This window comes from Desmodus rotundus, chromosome 11 (assembly GCF_022682495.2).
Source record: "Desmodus rotundus isolate HL8 chromosome 11, HLdesRot8A.1, whole genome shotgun sequence".
Lineage (NCBI taxonomy): Eukaryota > Metazoa > Chordata > Mammalia > Chiroptera > Phyllostomidae > Desmodus > Desmodus rotundus.
In genome coordinates, this window is record NC_071397.1 from 95189073 (window position 1) to 95209135 (window position 20063).

A 20063-nucleotide genomic window follows, 5' to 3' on the forward strand; every position below is an offset into this window, starting at 1 on the left:
AAAAAAATTCTAGCACCAGCAGCAGGGTTCCTCCAGCAGAAACCCTTGATTGAGGAGCTAAAGGCAATGAGAAATAAGTGTGGCTGCTAATTAGACACTTTGAGTGAGCAGAGCAGGAACACATGCCATATAGAACAGCAGGGACTGCCTGTACCCTTTTGATATCTGATGATCCAAATTTTAAGACTGCAAGGTAATAGGCATACTGTCATTTTCTCTGGACAGTTTTGATAGGAGTGTCTTCTTGAGTCAATGAAGGTATTGGATGAATCAAGTCAAAGATGGATCACCGAAACAAAACCACATTCTTTAGTGTGCTTTCCAAAAGGTATTGACTAAATATCTCGATGTCGTGTCTGGTATGTCTAGTGCATTCTACTACGCTAGATGTAGCAAATTCATAAAAAGAATGGTATCGGCACTTTAATTATTTGCTTTCTTTTCCTTTCATGTTTTTCTCTGTCACTGACATGGTGGCTGACTGTTAACAGTCTAAAAGCACAATAATATATTCTGATTCAGCATAATACCATCGCTTAGAACATGGTGATCTGTGTTTTCTGTTACTCCGGCAACCTCAGCAAACCTGCATTTCTGCCTCATGTACTCAAACTTCTCTGGTTCACAACATTGTTTTCACTCAAGAACATTGGTAATCAAGTCAAACGCTAAAAGGTAAATGTACATAAGCATTCTCTTCTGAAGTCATCCATCCAGAAAATAACCTGTACAATTTGAAGAACACCAGCACACACAGTAAGCCTGAAACCACGGTTTCAAACACAGGGTGTCAAACATTTCATAAAATTCAAAAGTCACTTATTCAGATTTTTTTTTTATGAAGCTGCCTGATGAATCCTCAGTCACCTTTACTGTTTTCTCTTTTGTTTGTTTTGGTGTTGGATGTCATGTCAAAAGGGCTAGGATGGTAGTTACATTGGCAGAATCTTACAGAATAGACTGAGTTATTCTTATTTGATACAAATTAAAAACAATAACTATAATTTAGATTTCTCTTATAATGTACCTCGAAGTCATAGGATTTTACTTTTAGGCCCCTTCATACAATCATGTTAGGAAACTTATTTCTAAGTTATCTTATTTCTTCTTAATATTGACTGGCGAGTTCCGTCTAAGTAATTTATTTGCTCATTTAGAGACACATTTGTTCTTGGTCTGGTAACACCACTGTTCAGACTTGCCCTAGATTTGGTACTGGGTCCAGACATATTTCCTGGAAAAAAAAAAAAAAAGGAAAAATGCAAATTTAGTTGTGAAGCGTCCCATAACCTGGATATGAGGAATCCACAAGTTATCTTTCCAAATAAAGTTTAGTTCACTTTGCAGTCTTGTGGAGCAATGTCCCGTTGTGTTCTAACAGTGGCTTGGCAGGCATGTTAGCTGAGCAAGAGCAGCAGGAAAACACGGGGAGGAAACTTCACTGCCCTCCTGTTCACAACGACCAATAAAGGCTTTGTCTCCACATCATCTAGCTCAGCTGTCAAGTTTGGAGCATGTGCTTCGACGAACTATTTGCGAAAGAAACTGAGCCTCAGCCAGAACGACACAATCTTCAAGAGCACACCATTGTCAGAGGTTTCTGGTTCCTGTTATCCACCCCTCCCTGGAGGACCGGCCCATCCGCCGCAGCTCTGCACTGTTACTGCAGGAGAACTGCCGTCTGGGCAGTAGGGACAGCTGCGCTGCCTGGGGCGTGGCGCTGACGGGCGTCGTGAGGGCCTCCCGAGGGCCTCCCGGAATGCCCGCCCAGGCAGTTAGCTGATGGCACGGGCGTGACTTTCAGAGACCTGGTCTACCAGATCCTGCGGTGGAACCAGGAAGGCTAATTAAACTCTTCCTGAGCTCTCTGGCAGAGATACTGATTCTAATCAGCAGTTAGCTGCTGCTTATTAAAAGGTGATCCAGAAACTGAAGAAATTTCCCTTTCTTTCTTCTTTTACAAGATAAAGAGTTGAAAATGCCTTCCAAGCAGGAACATATTCATAAAGAATGGCTCTTAAACCTGTGGTCGTGGAGAAACATATGTAGCCCAAAGCCCTCATTCTAAAAGGACTTTTTCCATGGCCGTGCGGTATCCCAAAATAAATAAGTATATATATGTGTGTGTATATATATGTATACACATATATATACACACACACACATACACATGTACATATATATATAATGAAATAAAAAGAAACCTTTCCAGAAAGAGAGAACTCATCACCTAGAATTTAATTCACTTTCTATAACATGGATTCCAATTTTCACAGCAAGCTGTTATCTATTTAATAAAAACTGGGGCGTGTGCATGCCCTTCGTTAAATTGTTTAAGAAGTAAAATGAGGTTTCAGTGTTTTATTTATTACTATCTTTAAAAGTTGCAGGCATTCGTATGGTACTGTCCCATTTCTAATTTTAGTCATGGATTTATAAAATAAAAGACGTAAAAGTAAGTTTCCACAACCATCAATTACTTTGTGATCAAATCTTCTGATCTTATAACGAGCCATGGCCAGCATAACTGTTTTTATTCACATCGAGCATTTCTTTTGAAAAAATGGAACGTAGATAATGAGGTTTTCTGATTTCAAAAATAGAGATACGGATTTTTAAAATCCTGAGAGTGTGTATGTGTCTCTCAGCACCTTAATTCCAGTGCAGGTCCCGAACGGTGGCGGTAACAAGAATTCGGTGAATGAGTGGATAGAGCTGAGACCAGAGGGAAGCCTCCTCTAACCTTCAGGTAGTCCAAGGAAAACAACTTTAGACAAAAACTACAGCATGAAAAGTTTTGAAATCTCAGGCATGAGAGGGAATTTTCAAGGAGGAAATGAACATGAAATTAAATAGAGTAAGAAATCTTATGTATTGGAGGGACCTTAGGCACTTCGGTGGGTGGGACTTACGGGGAGAAACTCATTTCTTGCCCTATAATCGTTGTCTTTGTTCATCTTTCCCACCACCATGTCCTTCTCTTTTTCCTCACCTACTTCCTCTCTTCCCATCCCCTCCCCTATTCTTTCCTCTTCTCTCTGTTCACTCTTCTCTCCTCTCTCCCCTCCCCTCCCCTCCCCTCCCCTCCCCTTCCTTTCCCTTTCCTTCTCTCTCTCTCTCTCTCATTCCACAGCTTAGCCATGGCTATGTTGAGGAAAGAGTGGAGTACCAAATATGTAATAAGTATATGAGTATGTTGACCACTTGGTATAACAGAATAAACACTGGATTTGAAATAAGAAGCATGGTATTTAATTCCAGCTCTGCAGCTTACTGACTGTGTGGCCTCAGAAAGGTCACTCAACCTCTCTGAGCTTCAGTTTTCCCTGATGCCAGATCTACTGTGCAGGATTGTATTGTGATGAAGCACCACATAAGATGTTTGTTAGATTGTTTCATAAATGAGCATTAGCCAAATGCAGCTTTGACTGTCTGTTTTATGTTTGAATTGTGCCTTATGTTATAATTGTTCCTTTTGTTGTTTTTATATCCCTCCCAACAGGATGCTGAGATTTCTTGCAGGGTAATCACTGTTTTTTATCCATCACACACACACACATACACACACACAGCACTATGATATGTGCAAACTACAGCAATGATTTTTTTAAACTGAAATAACTTTATTAAATAACAATAAAACAAATTCAGGTCACATAGGCCCTTGTATTATCAAATTGTAAGTTCAGAGAGGAGGCTGAAGCATTCCAAGGGCAGTTCTGGGAGCCCAGCTACAGGCGTGGCTCATATCCCCAGCTTCCCCTCCCTGCCTTCCCTTTCCTTCTTCCACATGGCCACTGTGTCTTAAAGTGCTGGCATTCCTGGCTTGTCCATGGCTGGGTCCTCTCCTGTCCTAGCAAGTGACACCTTGTTAGAATTACCTAAATACTATACAGACAATAATAATGATTTCTGCTCTTTTTTAACTTCCAAGTGTTATAGTCTGCTTGTGCCATTTTTAAGAAGGAATATGCCACTATTTCTGACTTCTCAAAATTTGTATTCATCTTCATTTTGTTCCATGAAACAAAATATATACTTTGCATTTCTTGGTACTATTTTATTGGGTTACTGTTTGCAGGCATTTTGAGATTTTCCACACTGGAATTTCCACGAACAGTGTCAAAGACAAAGAAAATAGAGTAGAGAACATCTGCTTTTCGACCCGGGTTACCATCACAGAACAAGTACCTGCTGCTACTGAGCCTTAAAACACCCCAGCTCTCAACACTCCTCGACTTCCAACCTCACAGGGCCCGGCAACTCGCCCACACCGAGCAGTCAAGGGGTGAAGCAAGCTTTCTATTTTATGGGCCCTTAAATCCTAAGTGATGTTGTGAGTTGCACGTTACGAGGGTAGCCATGAAAGCATCTATATAACTTTTTTTATATATATCAATTCTTCACATCACCTGAGTAAGATTTTGAAAGCTCGGTACCATCCCAGGAGCAAGAATAGCATAAAAGCCTTCACCAGCCAGACGAGGCAGACTAGATGCATTAAGATCAGTCGACGCTTTGGAAAATATATGTGTGTGCACACACAGGCACACGCATGTGCGCTTGCAAAGGAAACTGTTTCAGAAAGTCTCGGTTTAGCTTTTATTCAAAAAAGAGTGAGCTCTAGAATACTTCAGAGAATTCTTTAAAATATCAAGGTTCCTCTATAGCATGCAAACATTATCTAACCTGGAAATACCTATTTAGGTAGTATTTCTAAAAATATAGTGTAGTCATTGTTTCTTGGTTCATATTATTTTTACGGATATGGAACAACCCGTGGTTTGGCCTTCAGACGAAGTCCTAGATTTCAAACCTTGACAAATGTCTCAAGATCTTATATTCTGAAGCCTTATGAATATTGGTTTTATTGCTTCCCCTTTGTAATTCACATTACTATATCATTGTTGAAGTAGTAATCTGTGCAAAATACTTTTACATTCTGCATTTGCAAGCATTCACTTTATGGACTGAAAGTTTAGAATAGGATACAAGTGAAAGGAGATGAAATTCATATGTGTATATATATGTGCATAATTCAGTGTCTTTTGTTTTGTTTAGTAAAAGAAAATCAACAGCCCACTGTGCAGAAATACTTAAAGTATAAGGATAGCAAAACCCTCCATCTTTAATTATAACATACTATACACACGTGTGACAGATACATGTGTTCAGCTTTTCCTCATAGTCAGTAACAGTTTTAAATTGGACTTGCAGCTAAAGAGAAAACTCTTGATTGTTGGCTACTCTGTATTAAATAGAACTAAAGCAAGCTATTTTAATTGAGTGATTTGAATTATTCTTTATCATTGCACAGGGCAGGCATGAGAACAATATTGTGTCAACCTCTAGCTTGAGAACATTGAGTACAAAAATAATGGGGCTGTAAAATGCAGGTCACAATAATCCATAGCTTTTAGGATTGTTATGAGGAATAAAAAACAGTTTAAATTACCTAGCGCAAAACAAGCACTTGATAAAGTTGAATATTTATATTATTAATTATTGATTTACTCATTGATAAAATGAGGATAATATCCATCTTTTAGTGGTTTTAGGAAGATCAGTGATATAAGTGATAGCTTTTCCTGCCTTTATTTAAATTATTATGTTTTTTCACATTTGATCTGTTTATGTAGTGAATTACGTTAATGAATAGGTTTACTAACAGTAACTCAACCCTTCATTCACACTGGTGTAAATTCAGTGCGGGGTTTATGCCGAATCATCTTTTCGTGCCCTGGTAGATTGTTTGCATAAAGTTTGTTTAGAATCCTTGCAGCTGTATTTATGAATGAATTTAGCCTTTAATTTTTCTCTCTCACATTGTATGGTTGTTTTGCTATTTAATAATTTAAAACATAATGGGAAACTTTCTATTTTCATCTGTTATACAGAGAGTTAATTTTAAAATAGAATGACTTGTTTCCCGATGGTATGGTAAATGAATTTTAATGTATTATGCAACTAAGTTGTAATGTAACATTTTTTGATAAAAATGATCTGCTTTTTATTCATATGTAAAGTTCATTATGGACCAGAATTTTTTAATATATTTATTTATTTTTATTCCTGCCTTTTCTCCCTTTCCCCACCCCCACCGAGGGTAATAATAATATAATACTATGTATAATAATATATTGAGTTATACATACATATTACAATATATATATTGTAATATATGTATACAATATACATATGTTTATTATACATATTATTATAACATGATAATATGTATAATAATAAATAATATGTATTTTATACATATTTTATTCGTATTTTACCGAGCCGCACCCTCTCCCCTCCCGAAGTTAACCCCACCTTGCTGTCCATGTCCAGGGATTGTGCATAAATGTTCTGTGGTTTGCCCTTCACCGTCTTGCACCCCCTCCCCTCCCCAGCAGCTTTGCTAATTGTCAATTTTTTAGGGATTTACTAATTTTGTCTTTGTTTTGAAAAGTATTGGCATCGACTGTAATTGAATAACAATAAGAATTTTTAAAAAAACCCTTTAAGGCCAAAAACAAAAAAGCATTGGCAAAAGTCTATTTTTAAAATGATGGGTATAATAAATTACCCTCCTCAGGGAGTTGCCACAAGAATTAAATAAAGTAATAAATATACAAAGCCTACTTAGAGGAAGCCTAATGAATATGAGATATCCAGTAAATCTTAGCTAATTACCATTAATATTGTTATTACCTTTTATTTTTTAAAGTACATCAATGTTTTATTTTGTTTTTTTATTTCTTTTTTTTACCATTGTTCAAGTACAGTTGTCTCCATTTTCCCACTACCACTCCCCCCCCACCGCAGCCATCCCCACCTCTCACCCTCGATCTTTCCCTCCTTTGGCTTTGTCCATGTGTCCTTTATACATGTTCTTGATGGCCCTTCCCTAACTTCCCCCCATTGATAATGGGGGAAAAAGAAGTCTGCCTCTCTCTCCTCCCCTCTGGTTACTTTTAAACTTCAAATTCTTGTCTCATTAGTCAGTTCAGGTTGATTAAGGTCTTCTGGAGCTCAGTGGATGGAGTCGAGCTGAAGAGGATTAGGAAAGGGGACTATTGGGTCCTTATCAAAACCCCAGCTATGCCATGTCTAAATAGTTTGCAAAAGGACTGAAACTTCAAATATTATTTTTACTGCAACAGTTGTAATGATATACAGAAGATTTCCATCTCTGTCTTCTTTTATTTTTATTTTTTCCATCTACTCCCAAATTAATCTGTACCCTAAGCAAATATAACATCAAGATATTGTACACAAACATCTGTCAAGATATTTAGGGCTACTTTATACACACACACACACACACGCACACACGCTTTTTGGAAATCTCCTTCATCATCCCAGATTGCACCCCACTTTCTCCTCTTCCAATGCCAATACTACTTATTACCCTTATCACTAATAATGTACTTCTTCCAACTCTATTGGATTCATATATATATAATATATAACATATATATAATAAATGTATATAACAAATATATATGTGTATATATATGAGGTCTGTCCACAAAAAGTCCAGCTATTGTTAATATAATGAGAATGGTTTGTGCAACATTGATGTAACCTGGCAGCCAAGGAGGGTGGACTGGAATGCTCATACGTGAACAATGATGCCTTCACTGTGCTAGTCAGTGGGGGTGGTAGATGCCATTGAGTGAGCATGTGCACTGTGTAGCAATTGTATTCAAACTGACTGAGCAAGTAGAGCAACAAATCTCCATCAGATTTTGCATTAAGCTTTAACATTCCTCCACAGATACTATTCAGATGATTCAGAAGGATGCAGCTGTGGGCAACTGGTGATTGGCAGCTTCATCACAACAACATGTCCACTCATGCATCATGTTTTATGCAGAATTTTTTTTTGGAGAAACATCAGATCACCCAGGTGACTCACCTCCCCCTACAGCCCAGATTTGGCACTCTGAGACTTCTTGCTTTTCCCAAAACTAAAACCACCTTTGAAAGAGAAAATTTCAGACCTTCAGCGAGATTCAGGAAAATACAACAGGGCAGCTAATGGTGACTGGGAGAACAGTGTGGGTCCCAAGTTGCCTGATTTGAAGGGGACTGAGGTGTCATTGTCCTACATACAGTGTTTCTTGTATCATGTATCTTCCTCAATAAATATCTCTATTTTTCATATTACATGGCTGGATACCTTCTGTATATGTATATATATTCTTTCTTTACAACTAAACTATAAGGTTCTAGAGTCAGGGCCCATATCTTTTATGTGTGTTTTTAACTGTCTCTATAATATGCGGGATAAGGTGAGCAGTTAGAGAAAGTGGTGGTCCATCTCTGCCAAACCTTCGATCATGCTGTGAGCATCCACATTAATACTTACCTTATGTTGCAGGGTTATTTTGTTTGGCTTGCTAGCTTGATCTTTTCTTCTGTAGGCTGCTTCTGCTTGTTCACTGATCTCTATTCCTACCTAACCATCATCTACTGTATCTTCAACTTTTTCCCTTTCAAAACAAGGTCTTTTGGAAAGCAAATAGCTGAGTCACAAATATCCAAGAAATTTCACCTAAAAGAAGACTAAATGTCTTTTATTCCAAATATCTTGATTTCATTACTCTTGACTTTGTTTCTTAGTGTCATACAGTAGGTGAACCAGTGCTTTCCTTTTAAGAGAAAATTAGTATAGGAAGAGCAGAAAAGCCTTTATAAAACCAGGCACCAACCTGGGATGCCAATAACTTTTTGTCTTTCAACTCCTGCAGGCTTTTGGTATCACTTCATTCCCAATGACATAAGGATCAGCCCTGTCCCTATGTGTCAGCATATATGGAGCTCTGATCAGCCTCCCTGGCATAGCTTCAGGGACCCCCTTATTGCCAGTACCTCTTATGTGTTGCTTTGTGTCCTAATTTTAACAACAAAATAATTTCATTCTTTCTTTTCTTTCTATGCCTGTGTCCCTAACTTAACACATAGATGGCCTGGTACCATTTTCTTCAGGCTTGGTCTTGTCCATGCGGGGTCCTGTTGTTGATTCTCCCTAAAGTTGCCTATCTTCTTTGCCTTCCCTTCTTGCTAGGAATTTGGAGCTTGCTCCTCACCTGAATATCCATCTGTTGTCTGAGTTTACTTGTCTTTGTGATCCCCCGAGTATTTTCATGAGTTGTTGCTTACTGAAGTCTACTCATCACCAAGCTGGTTACTAAAACCTTTGCAATAGTCAAGGGGAGAAAATAAAGATGCAGTAGTTACAGTAACTGAAGACAGATAGCTCATCTCTGCTCTATACTTTGAGTTCACAGACTCACTATCCCTATGTTTTGAGCAACAGATGTGAATGTATCTGATAATAATTGATATGACTATGTTATAGGTATGGTTATAATGAGAAACATAAATCTTTATATTTTATTTACCTGCCAATATCTTATAAGATTAATATATCGACACATGGACAAAATCAAGGGGGAGGGTGGAGGTGGGGGAGGGAGGGGGTTCAGCTGGGGTGGGGTGGAGGGATGGGGAGAAAAGGCACACAACTGTAGTTGAATAACAATAAAAAATTAAAATTATAAAAAAAGATTAATATATCTGTACCATGTTTACTCATTTGCCTAAGTTGTTTGTAGAATACAATAAACCATACAATGTGAGGGAAATTATAATAATGGCACTAAAATGGGTGTCATGATTAGACAGTAAATTATCAAAATCATGTTCCAATCTTTAGATCTGTTAAGAAAGCCATATAGCTCAGTTCTCACCTCTTTTCAGACTTGAGGGATTCCTGGAAAACCTATTTCTGAATTTTTGCTGTTTAACAGAATGGGGTCACCACAACGGGAACAAAAATTGATAGAAATATACTTTCTACAGACATTATTTGTCAGGAGTGGAGCACAATCAATATGAAGGCTCTAGTTAATACTTACTAGTATGCATAAAAACATAATACCAAACTTTATCAGCAAAGAAACATATTAAAGTAAATATGAGCACAAGTATGTATTGGTCCAAAAAATTCAGATGAAAAACCCATGGAATTCAATATCAGGGACAAAAAAATGTATATTTCCTTTGTGAGATTGTTGCTAAATAAAAAAGTTTGTATTATTGACATTGAAAGTGTACACACTTCCCTCACTAAGAAAAATCCAGCTTAATAAACATGTTATAGTGTTGGGTTTGTTTCAAACTTTCTGCCCCCATTTTTGTCATTTACTCATGCAGAAGATTCTGATATGCCTGGTGAGTATGACTTTTGTCACTCTCAGCCTGGGTATACAGATAGTTAAAGACATGAGTTGGTAATGGTGGCATTGTTAAGAGAATGAGAAGGGGGAGTGGCAGGCATGGGTACATACATTTGTTGGTGAGATTTCTTGTGTGTCATTGAGGAAAACAAAAGTTGAGGAATGTAATTTTACTCTGTAGGAGTTATTTCCACCCTAAATAACAGAATTAATGATTTTGCATAATATCTTTTAGAATTGTCATCTGACCTCTTCCTCTCCTATACACAAGTAGCCTTTTAATATTTGTGTCTGAACACAAATATTAAGTTTGATAACAAATTCAGTTTTGGTCCATCTATGTTGGGTCAAGTGTACATCAGGGAGCAATTTTGCACTGAGACACACTTGCAAATTTCACACAAGCCAGGTTTGGTACCCAGAGCATTTCTGAACACCTCTCTGCTCAGTAATGATTAGGCTCAAGAAGTAGGCACTTCGCCAGATTAGGGACCTCTTGTTCCCTGCTTTGTGGCTTTGGCAAAACGTTAATGTCAAGTTGATAACTGTTTATGTAATTACCCACCTTTTTAGAGGTTTCGGGGAAGCATCTGTACCGTGTGCACTAAGTGTACTATGTGTAATAAGTGTACTGTGTACCGCTTACTGGCCACAACACAAGATGGGTCACTCGACCCCATTGAGTCTGTTTCCTACTACGTAAGATGTATGTAATATCCGAACAGGGTGCTTCACGAGCTGTACCAATCAGACGCAATGATAAGTGTGCAAGTGCTTTGGAAAACTGCAAAGAGCTCTACAAATGTGAGTTGTCATTCACTGTGGAACGCTCAGACGTGCAAACACACGAGCATCGCTGTGATGTTGGTGGCAGAGACGCTAAGGAGAATTCTGCATCAAGATCCAAGTCCTATTTAGGGTTTACGAAGAAACAGTGAGATTCGAGCCTCGGTGTAGACAGCCAGCCAGGATGAGTTTTGTCTAGGAGATCTGCCTTACTCTTTCGGCGTGTTTTTTAAGTCCTTGTATCTAAAACCTGCCCTTGTGTGCGAATGGTTAAACAGAGCTGCGGCCCTTTGACTCTCAGAACTGTATGATGAATGAGTCTAGAACAGCTACTTTAATCTATCAAGAGGGAAATGTGATATCATTTAATATGCAAAATTAGAAAAAATTGTTAAACACATTTTCAAATCATGTTGAAAGAGAGTCATAATTTGACAAGGATGTGTGAATCTAGGTTCTGATGTTCAGAAGCATAAATAAAGCAATTTGCAGCCCACATTGTAAAAACCAGAGCTTTGCATCCCCCATTAGAAAATGGTCTTTTGTCTTTCCCCATCACCATAATTAACTAGTTCCTATTCATTAAACAATGAAATAGACAATTAAATAGTAATAATAGTACTTTAATTATGAAGGTATTGTTATCTGAATAGAATGTGGAAAAGGAGATCACTTTAGCTGCGTTTAAAATGCTTGCTTGTCTTCTTTTTAAATACTGACAAAGAAAGTGTTCATATTTTCAGAGACCCTAGCAGGAAATAGGATATAATCTATACCCTCTTAAGGCCATTTCTGGTAAAAAAAAGAGTCTCATATATTAATGGAGTAAGCATTGATCAAGACATGTGAATTCTTAATATACATCTTTAGTATTTTTTTCAAGGGGCATCTCTGATAGTTCTAAGAATCACCATCAAGTATATTTAAACACAAGGATGATTAAGATGAAAGCATTGTGCATGGTGACTTTCAAAGTGTGTTAAGCACCATAATACTGGGGTTAAATCCAATTTAGGCTACTCTTTAACTTGCCTTTTCTTTTTTCCTTTGGTTGACTGTGATTTTAAGAGTATTGCTATTTTCTGTCTCAATACAAGTGAATAAATTATCATAGCTCAACTTATTAAAAAACAAGCTGAATCTCCACTACATGTTTTGACCTTAAAATTAATAACAATTTTCCACACCCGCATTTGGGATTTTATCTATCAGGAAAGAGCTTCAGATATAAACAGTCTTCTTATTTACCACAGTCATCTTCACCCAATAAAATCTTAAGACATGGGCAGTTTGGGGTAATTAGAAAGGAGTCCTCCTGTTCACTTGCCTGCAAAGTAATATTGTGTGGCCACTACATGTGGATTTGAATCTATACTTTGCTACTTAGTGACTCTGTAAACTTGGGCAAATGATTCTGCTGAGCCTCTGTTTCTTCATCTGTGAAATGGGGCTACATAATAATCTATGAGGAGTAAATGGTCATTATATAGAAAACACTTAGACTGGAGCCTGGTTTAGGGAGTGTTTAATAACCTCATTTGTTGCCATCATAATACAACATCTTAGCCTTTTGGCATCCTTCTTGGTACAATGAACCACTGAAACCTCCTAGAAAATTTAAAGTTGGGTGTGATTTTAAGAGTACTATTCTTTGTTTTGGTTTTTTAATGAAGTTGACTTTGGCTTTGAATTCTCCTGCAAATAACGCTATTTTCTCGCAGACAGTCTAAGCGCTCTCCAAGGGTCCTAACTGGAATCACCCTGCAGCCATCGGCTTCATCGCTCAGAGCTGGCTCTGCATGAAGGTGTCCTGACTGCTGGTCTGGCTGTTTCTAAGCCCAGCAGCACCCCTTCTTCATCTCTCCACTCTGAGCCATGTTGACTTTTACCACTTAGACACTGAAAGATCATGTAAGGCCAAAATATTAAAGGTTTAAGCCATCACAGATTCCCTTGGGAGTTCAAGTCCATTTCAGATTTTTCTACAGGTTATAAGAACATTTTCAACATTTTCAGGCTCCTTAGCTTTTACTATCAATAGTAAGTCAGCAGGATACTGGTTGGCAAATAATTAAAAACCTGAACTATGGAATATTGAATATAAATCCAAATATCAGAAAAGAATAAGTTGAATGTGTGAAATTTTAATTTACAAGGTCAACTACAAAAAAGGCACACTCGCACAACGAAACGTATATTCGGGACTCTGGATTTTGCTCTTTGCTCTCTGAGCACTCAGCGACTCGGTGTTCAGATGGACCCTCGGGCTAATGCTGAATAGAGGCTCCAATGTAACCTGAAATGAAAACAATGCTTCTTAATGAGTCGGTGTCAAGTTCTCCAATCAGTCTTACTTTCTTCTGGCAAGGAATAGGATAAACCCAGGGAAAGATACCAGTTGTGACCTCAGAATTGTATGAGGAATCCCTTTAGGTGGAGGAACGAGGCATTTGTACTTGGTAGTATCTGTCAAGTTCCTCACTGGATGTGAGAAACTTTGATCTTTCAAGTGCCACCTGACTGTTTGAAGCTGGACAATCTACTGTGGCTCTTTTCTGAATCCTACCAAGGAAGAACTGTTTTAATCAATTTAACAGTCAATTTTTTGCCAAGGTCGTATTGTATTTCAGTAATTTACTGTTTAGTATCTTCCTTTGTTAATTAGAGACCTCATGATATCAGAAAGAATTAATATCCTTTTTTATTTACACAATACTCAAGTGATTTTCAATGTTATAATCCACAACTATTCAATTTTATTTTTAATCTATACTTTGAATATATAAACACCATTTTACAGTTGATTATAATCTCATTATTTCAATTCATTGGAACAAATGTTGTTTGAATATCTACTTTTAAGGCCCTTTTCAGGGAAATTTCCACTATGAATAAAATGCAGATCTGATCTCAGTTGCTTAATTCTCTACTCAGTCATAGTACCTCTTAAGAACGGTCATGTAAAAGTAGAATAAGAAAGGTAGAATATAAAAATATCTGCGAAGATTCTGTGCAAAGCGTATTATATTTATTACCTCCCTCAATCCTACCTGTGCATTATGTGCTAGGCATGATTGTCCCTGGTGAGGAAACTAAGGTGAGGGGTGCTAAATATTTTGACTTAGCATCAAACAACCGGGGAATGGCAAGAATGCGACTGAAGCCACTCTGACTTACTGTAGTGTTTTGTCCCGGTGTACATAGAACACATGCCAACTGGTTTTAAACAGAAGAGGGGAGAGGATTAATGTCATAGACAGGAGCAAATCATTTATGATGCGACTTCAGAGGAGGGTAGGATTACTTGTGACTCCAAATAAGAGGGAAGTTTCACTGAAATGGTGGTGTTGGATCAGAATTTTGAAGGACTGGTAGATTGGAGCCATGTTGGAATAAAGGATATGCTAGGTGGTGGATGGGATAGCTTAAGTGAGGAAACAGAGTGGCACATTCTGAAAAGAGGAACAGTCAGGTTTAGTTGGGGTGTGGTGCATGTGGAGGAAACAGGTAGATGCATTTGATAAAGCAGGTGTCGGAAATCATCGGGGCTTTCATACCTGCCTATGGGATTTGTACTTACCTTGAGGTAAAATAGAGCTAGGAAGTTTTCAAGTACAAGAATAACATAAGGACACCTGTGCTTTTCCAGACTCCCCTAGGAGTGGTGTGGTGGATGGGAGGAGCCAGCTCAGCCAGGACCTGATTGCTAATCCAAAAGAGTAGTGCTGGAAAGGGGAGGTAGATGTGAAACAGAACAAGGGAGAGAGACGGGTGCCTTCCAGATTCTTGATTCAGTGACAGTAAGGATTTGGTAACAGGTAAGTAATGATATCAGCAAGAGAAGATCGTGGCTTTTTATGTTTGTTTAGTTCAAGGGGAGGAGGAGACATTGATTTGCTTTGGTAGAAGTTCAACTTCAGGTGCTCATAGAACATTGTCTGAGTCTGTCTGTGTTGCTATAACAAGATACTCCAGACTGGGTGGCTTATAAACAGAAATTTATTTCTCACAGTTCTGGAGTTTGGGGAGTCCAAGATCAGGGTGCCTGCAGATTCAGTGTCTGGTGAGGACCCGCTTCCTTATTTGTAGAAAGCCTACAACACCGAATTTGCTTAATTGCACACTGACTTCTTCGCTGAACAGTTCTTTTGCAGTTGGGGGGTGGTCTCATCAGGGGTAACTTGATTAGCTCAATCTTCTCACTTCACTCAGCATATTACATTCTCCTTTTTGTAATTCTCTGCTGGAGTCTGACCCCACACTTCCAGCCTTTTCTCCTTTTAACCCTGGTTCTTGTATCAGAATGCCGGCTTGTTGAGGATGGTACAGTCTACCTTCTTCAACAGTGACAAAATTCCAACGTGAGAAGCAAAGCAAAGGTTATCATTCTCTTCTCATTCTTCATGCAAAATCATCATTTCAGATTTGGTTGTTTTTACTTGAAAACCAAGTACAAGACCTTTTGTACATTCTGCCTATCACTTCCTATTCACTTCTTCGTGGAAATACATCTTTATTTGTTTGAATGCCAGTTCTTGCAACCTAAGCCCCTGTCTTCTATACACACACATACTCAGTCCAGAATATCTCCTTATTGCTGAAAATGTGTGCATTCCTTTGTTTATTTTTTCTCAGTCCTATTTTATCCCTTTCTTTCCTATTTCCGGCTTTGCAATTGTGTGTAACTTTACTAATTTGGGAGAGATTGGGGTTAATAGAAAAGATATGACTGAGAAAGAAATCAGATTCCTTGGTTAACTGGAAAAAATCATTGGCATGGGCAGAGTACATTTTATCATCTCCTGATTTATCTAGTTCTTCAACATTCCTCGAAGTGGGTCATCTGTTGTGAAAAGTTCAGGACAAGATTTCAAGGACTGGGTGTGCCAAAAACCGTGGAGAAATCAGGCAAGTGACTGTTGGAAGATGTAGGGCCTCTGTTTTCAGACACCCTCTCTCCCCTTGAGTCATCTTCTGGGAGATGTCTTTGTTCCGTTCCTTGCTGATTTCAGGGCCCTGAGGCCTCAGCTATAGAGGCAAACAAACAGTGACTAATGGTAGATAGAGATAAAAGCACCTCCTTTGCCTGCAACAATTCATGAAGGATCGAATGGCTTGGGATGCCTCACTGGTCACAAAGCTCACACCTTCCCCAAATTACCTCTTTCGCTTGCTTGGCTCAAAAAAGGAGGCCATGTTAATTTCCTCCTTTGCTGATAACTAGCATCATCAGGAATGATCAAGATGCTGATTTGGGCAATTTTGAAATCAAACAAACCCAAAGAGGAGCTTTGGATTGAACTTAGTCTCAAATCATTGCTTTGAAAACAGAATAACAGGAATAACTACTCGCATGGAATAAGCAGTAATTATGCTCCAGGCCCTACACTGGACCTTCACAGACGTTGCTCAGTGAATCCCCACTCTGTGTGAATCGCTACTGGCCTCATGTTGTAGAAGACACTGAGATCCAGGTAGGCTATTTATCCTGCCGGGATTTGAACTCAGACAAGATGGGCTCCCCAAATCACATTACACTACGGGGGCCAATAATATTGGTACCCTTTACTTCATATTGAATTCATGTTTTGGAATTCTGTGACATCTGTACACCTTCGGGCAATTGTAACTGGGAGAGAAAAGCAGCTCTTTCCCAGGGTGTATTTCAAAATAAAGCAAAACAGAGGCTACCAAGCCTGTTCCTGGCGGCATTTCAGAGCAGAGCCCGGGCCAGAGCTGCAGGCTAGGCCTGGAGATGTCATCGTCCCTGTAACTGAACAGGGCTGTCACAGAATAAAATGGATTTGGGTCTGCCGAAGTGCAGCAAAGGTCACCCTAGTCACCTAGGGAAGAGTTAACTCTTACTACCAGGGAGCATTTAGATCTGAGAGGAACAGATTCCAAATTTAATGGGATCTTAAATGACATGTTGTATAAAATTTCAAAGTGGGATTCTTACATACATAATTTATCTCTGTAATTAAAAAGCCTAATTTCAAAAATAATACAGATGCAACACAGAATGGTGTGATTTCTTGTCACAAAACAAGTTATTATCTTGATAAAGCAATACTATAATTTACATTGCTGCAAAATACAGTACTTTCACGAACTGCATGATACATGTTGTCTAACTATTTTCTTCCTGATTCCCTCCTTCTTCGCTTGTGTTGCTTGTTAGATGGTAAGATTCCAGTTGTCAGTGGTGGGCTGAGGCCTCTTGGTCAGCATCTGTGGAGTAAAGGCAAAATTCAGAAAAGTCCTTTGGCTTTGTCCCATTGGATCAGGAAAGCAAATGCCACCCTGTGGTTTAATATGAATGGGCATGTCGCGGTAGGTCTCTAGGGGGGCTGTGCTTTGTGTGTGTGTATACGTTTCATTGCAAATTCCTCAAGTATGCTGCAGATGAGTGCTCAGGGACTACTGTTATGGGGGTACTTTGGCCGTAAATGACCATTATATTTCTGAGCAGCCCCTTCAATTCCCCTCGCTTTCCTCCTGGTTACAGCACCATAATTCTCAGCCGGGAAGGGAGTGTAAATAGCTCTCCCACCGCTGATGCCACTTAGCCGGCTGCAAATTGATGTGGATGGCTCTTTAGCTTTGGAAACTGTACGTTTCACCTTCACAATGCGCCCAGCGTTCATTGGCCTGGGGCTTCGGAGCCTGAGATAAATCCTTACCCAGAGCTTGGCTCTCTGCATTGCAACACATCAGAGGTAGTGGACGGAAATTTCACACATTTGGAAAATTTACACCTTGTCACTCTCCAAGGGCAATGATTTTAAGAAATTATGCCATCTCCACCAACCTTTGCATACTAAGTCTAAAACCCAGAGCCATTTCTAACTCCAGCTGAAGTGCTGAAGGTCAGAGAGGTCAAGGCAAGACAAAGCTTGGTGCAAGTTTGCCATTATTATGCTAATTGTATGCATGGCCTTTCTGCACTTACAGTGGTTTTCCTGGCCCCCCAAATTCATTGGTATTTTCAGTAAGTCTACTATTCAAAACAATGACAAATGGCTGGAAATCTCAAGTAGAGACTCACATTTTGCCCTTGGCTTGTGAAGTTCGGAAGAAGGGAATAAAAAAGTGACCTAAAATGTGGTTTTACATTCTGTTAATTCTATCCGTTTTGTCTTTGTTTCCTGACTCTGATGCTCATACTTTAACATTCCTAACAACCTGTTTTTCCGCAGTGATGGTTGAAAATAATTTTAGAATATATATTCACATATGTCTATGAAACTATCTTGGGCCTCTGAGCCTGCCATTGTTTATGAAGAGTTTGCTGGTTTCATGAGAGACTCTAAACCAATCGTGTTTTTTCTACTGAACATCATGGAAACAATTATTAATAAATTAGTTAGTCTTCTCTTTTCTGGATGAAAATGTTCCCATAAATTAACCGTTTGAATTGTGTAACACATTAATTATTTTTAATTTTCTTCGCTAAAGTCTATAGATTAACCAAGCAATATTTATGAAATTGAGTGCTACCGTAGGCATTTAGTACACGGAAAGCAGGAGAGATCAGGGAGTCACACAGACTGTGAATGGTAATAGCATGTGATGACGGCTTCGCTCCTGATATGAAAAGTCACTAAAACAATGCTCTGAGCACAGACTGGTAAGGTGAGCCACGTTGGAGGGGAGGGCGCCAGAAAGCTTCCCTGAAGAGGCCCAATGCCCATGGGTGAGGAGGATGAGGGAAGTTCCTCTGGCGGGGGCAGGAGAAGGGCTTTGCTGGCAGAAGGAACAGCGTGAGCCGTGTTGACCCAGGAGGGGACTGAGGCGTGTGGAGGAGACAGGAGCTGATGCAAGGTACACTGTAGGGTGTTTTAAGACATTGTGTCAATAAGGAGGGATTGGGGATCAGCTGAGAAGGTTTCGAATGATCTGCTCTTAGTTTAGAAACTGATTTTTTCCCATTCCTCAAATGCTATAGCCTTCATGATCCCTATTGGTAATATTATCACTTAAACTGTCATATCCCTTTAACGTTACTAACATCTCCAGAAATGAGGAGAAATTTCCTTACTTTATATTTCTTTTCTGTGGTGGCACTGTGGCACTGTGGCGAGGGTACACTCCTCCATCAACAGGCAGTGATTTCAAAGAATCAACTCGGAAGTGTTCATGGCCTCTAGCAATGGATGCCGTCACAGGCCATCTGCGCGGGCTGTCTGTGGGGTATCTTGTGGTGCAGACACTGAGTCCCCACCTGTCCTCCAGTTTGTCACATTTAGCTAATTCCCCATTTCTGGAGTAAAGCATTGTTTTTAGAAAGTCACAGGAAAAATATTCTCCCTCGTGGAAAGGAAGAACATGTAGCTGGCCCAAACATAGGACGACCCCCGATCATGCAACTGCTTGTCAGGCGAATTGGCTGTCGCTGAATGTGGACCATGGAAGCTGCTGGGGGAGGCCCCCAAAGCTGCTAATGGGCAATGAGAGAGCAAGGGCAGCATGGCACAACAGGGAGGAAGATGGTCTGCGAGCCTCCATGTGGCAACTGGTCATCGAGGACCCAAACTTGCCTCCCCCTCCAGCCCCATTCATCCCTGCCGCCCTGCTCCACAGGCTCCCTCTGACGACGCCACCCAGCCTGTGCTTCCCTGAGTGCACCGTGACGCTTCCCCTCACTCTGTCAACTTTCGTTCCTTCCCTTCCACCCATCAGCCGCGGTTCCATGTATACACTGGAGTGACTGCTATTCACTATCTCACAACTCCCCAGAATTATTTTCTCCTCAACTCCTGATGGGCCAAGCACTCTGAGAGCCTGTAGCATCTCCATCACTCCTCCATTAAAAAAAAAAAATTAAATACACTTCATTTACCTTGTGTTTGCCCTTCTCCCAGCTTCCCTGCAAGAGTCCAGTGTGCTGGGCAAGACCTAGAGTGAGGCTGGGGAGCCAATACCCTTGGGCACAGCATTTAGGAGACTTCGAAAAACCTCTGTAATCAAAAGAATACTTGGTTAATACAGTCTTCTTAAAAAATAAAAATATTAATGGAAAAAGATCCATGATGAGCA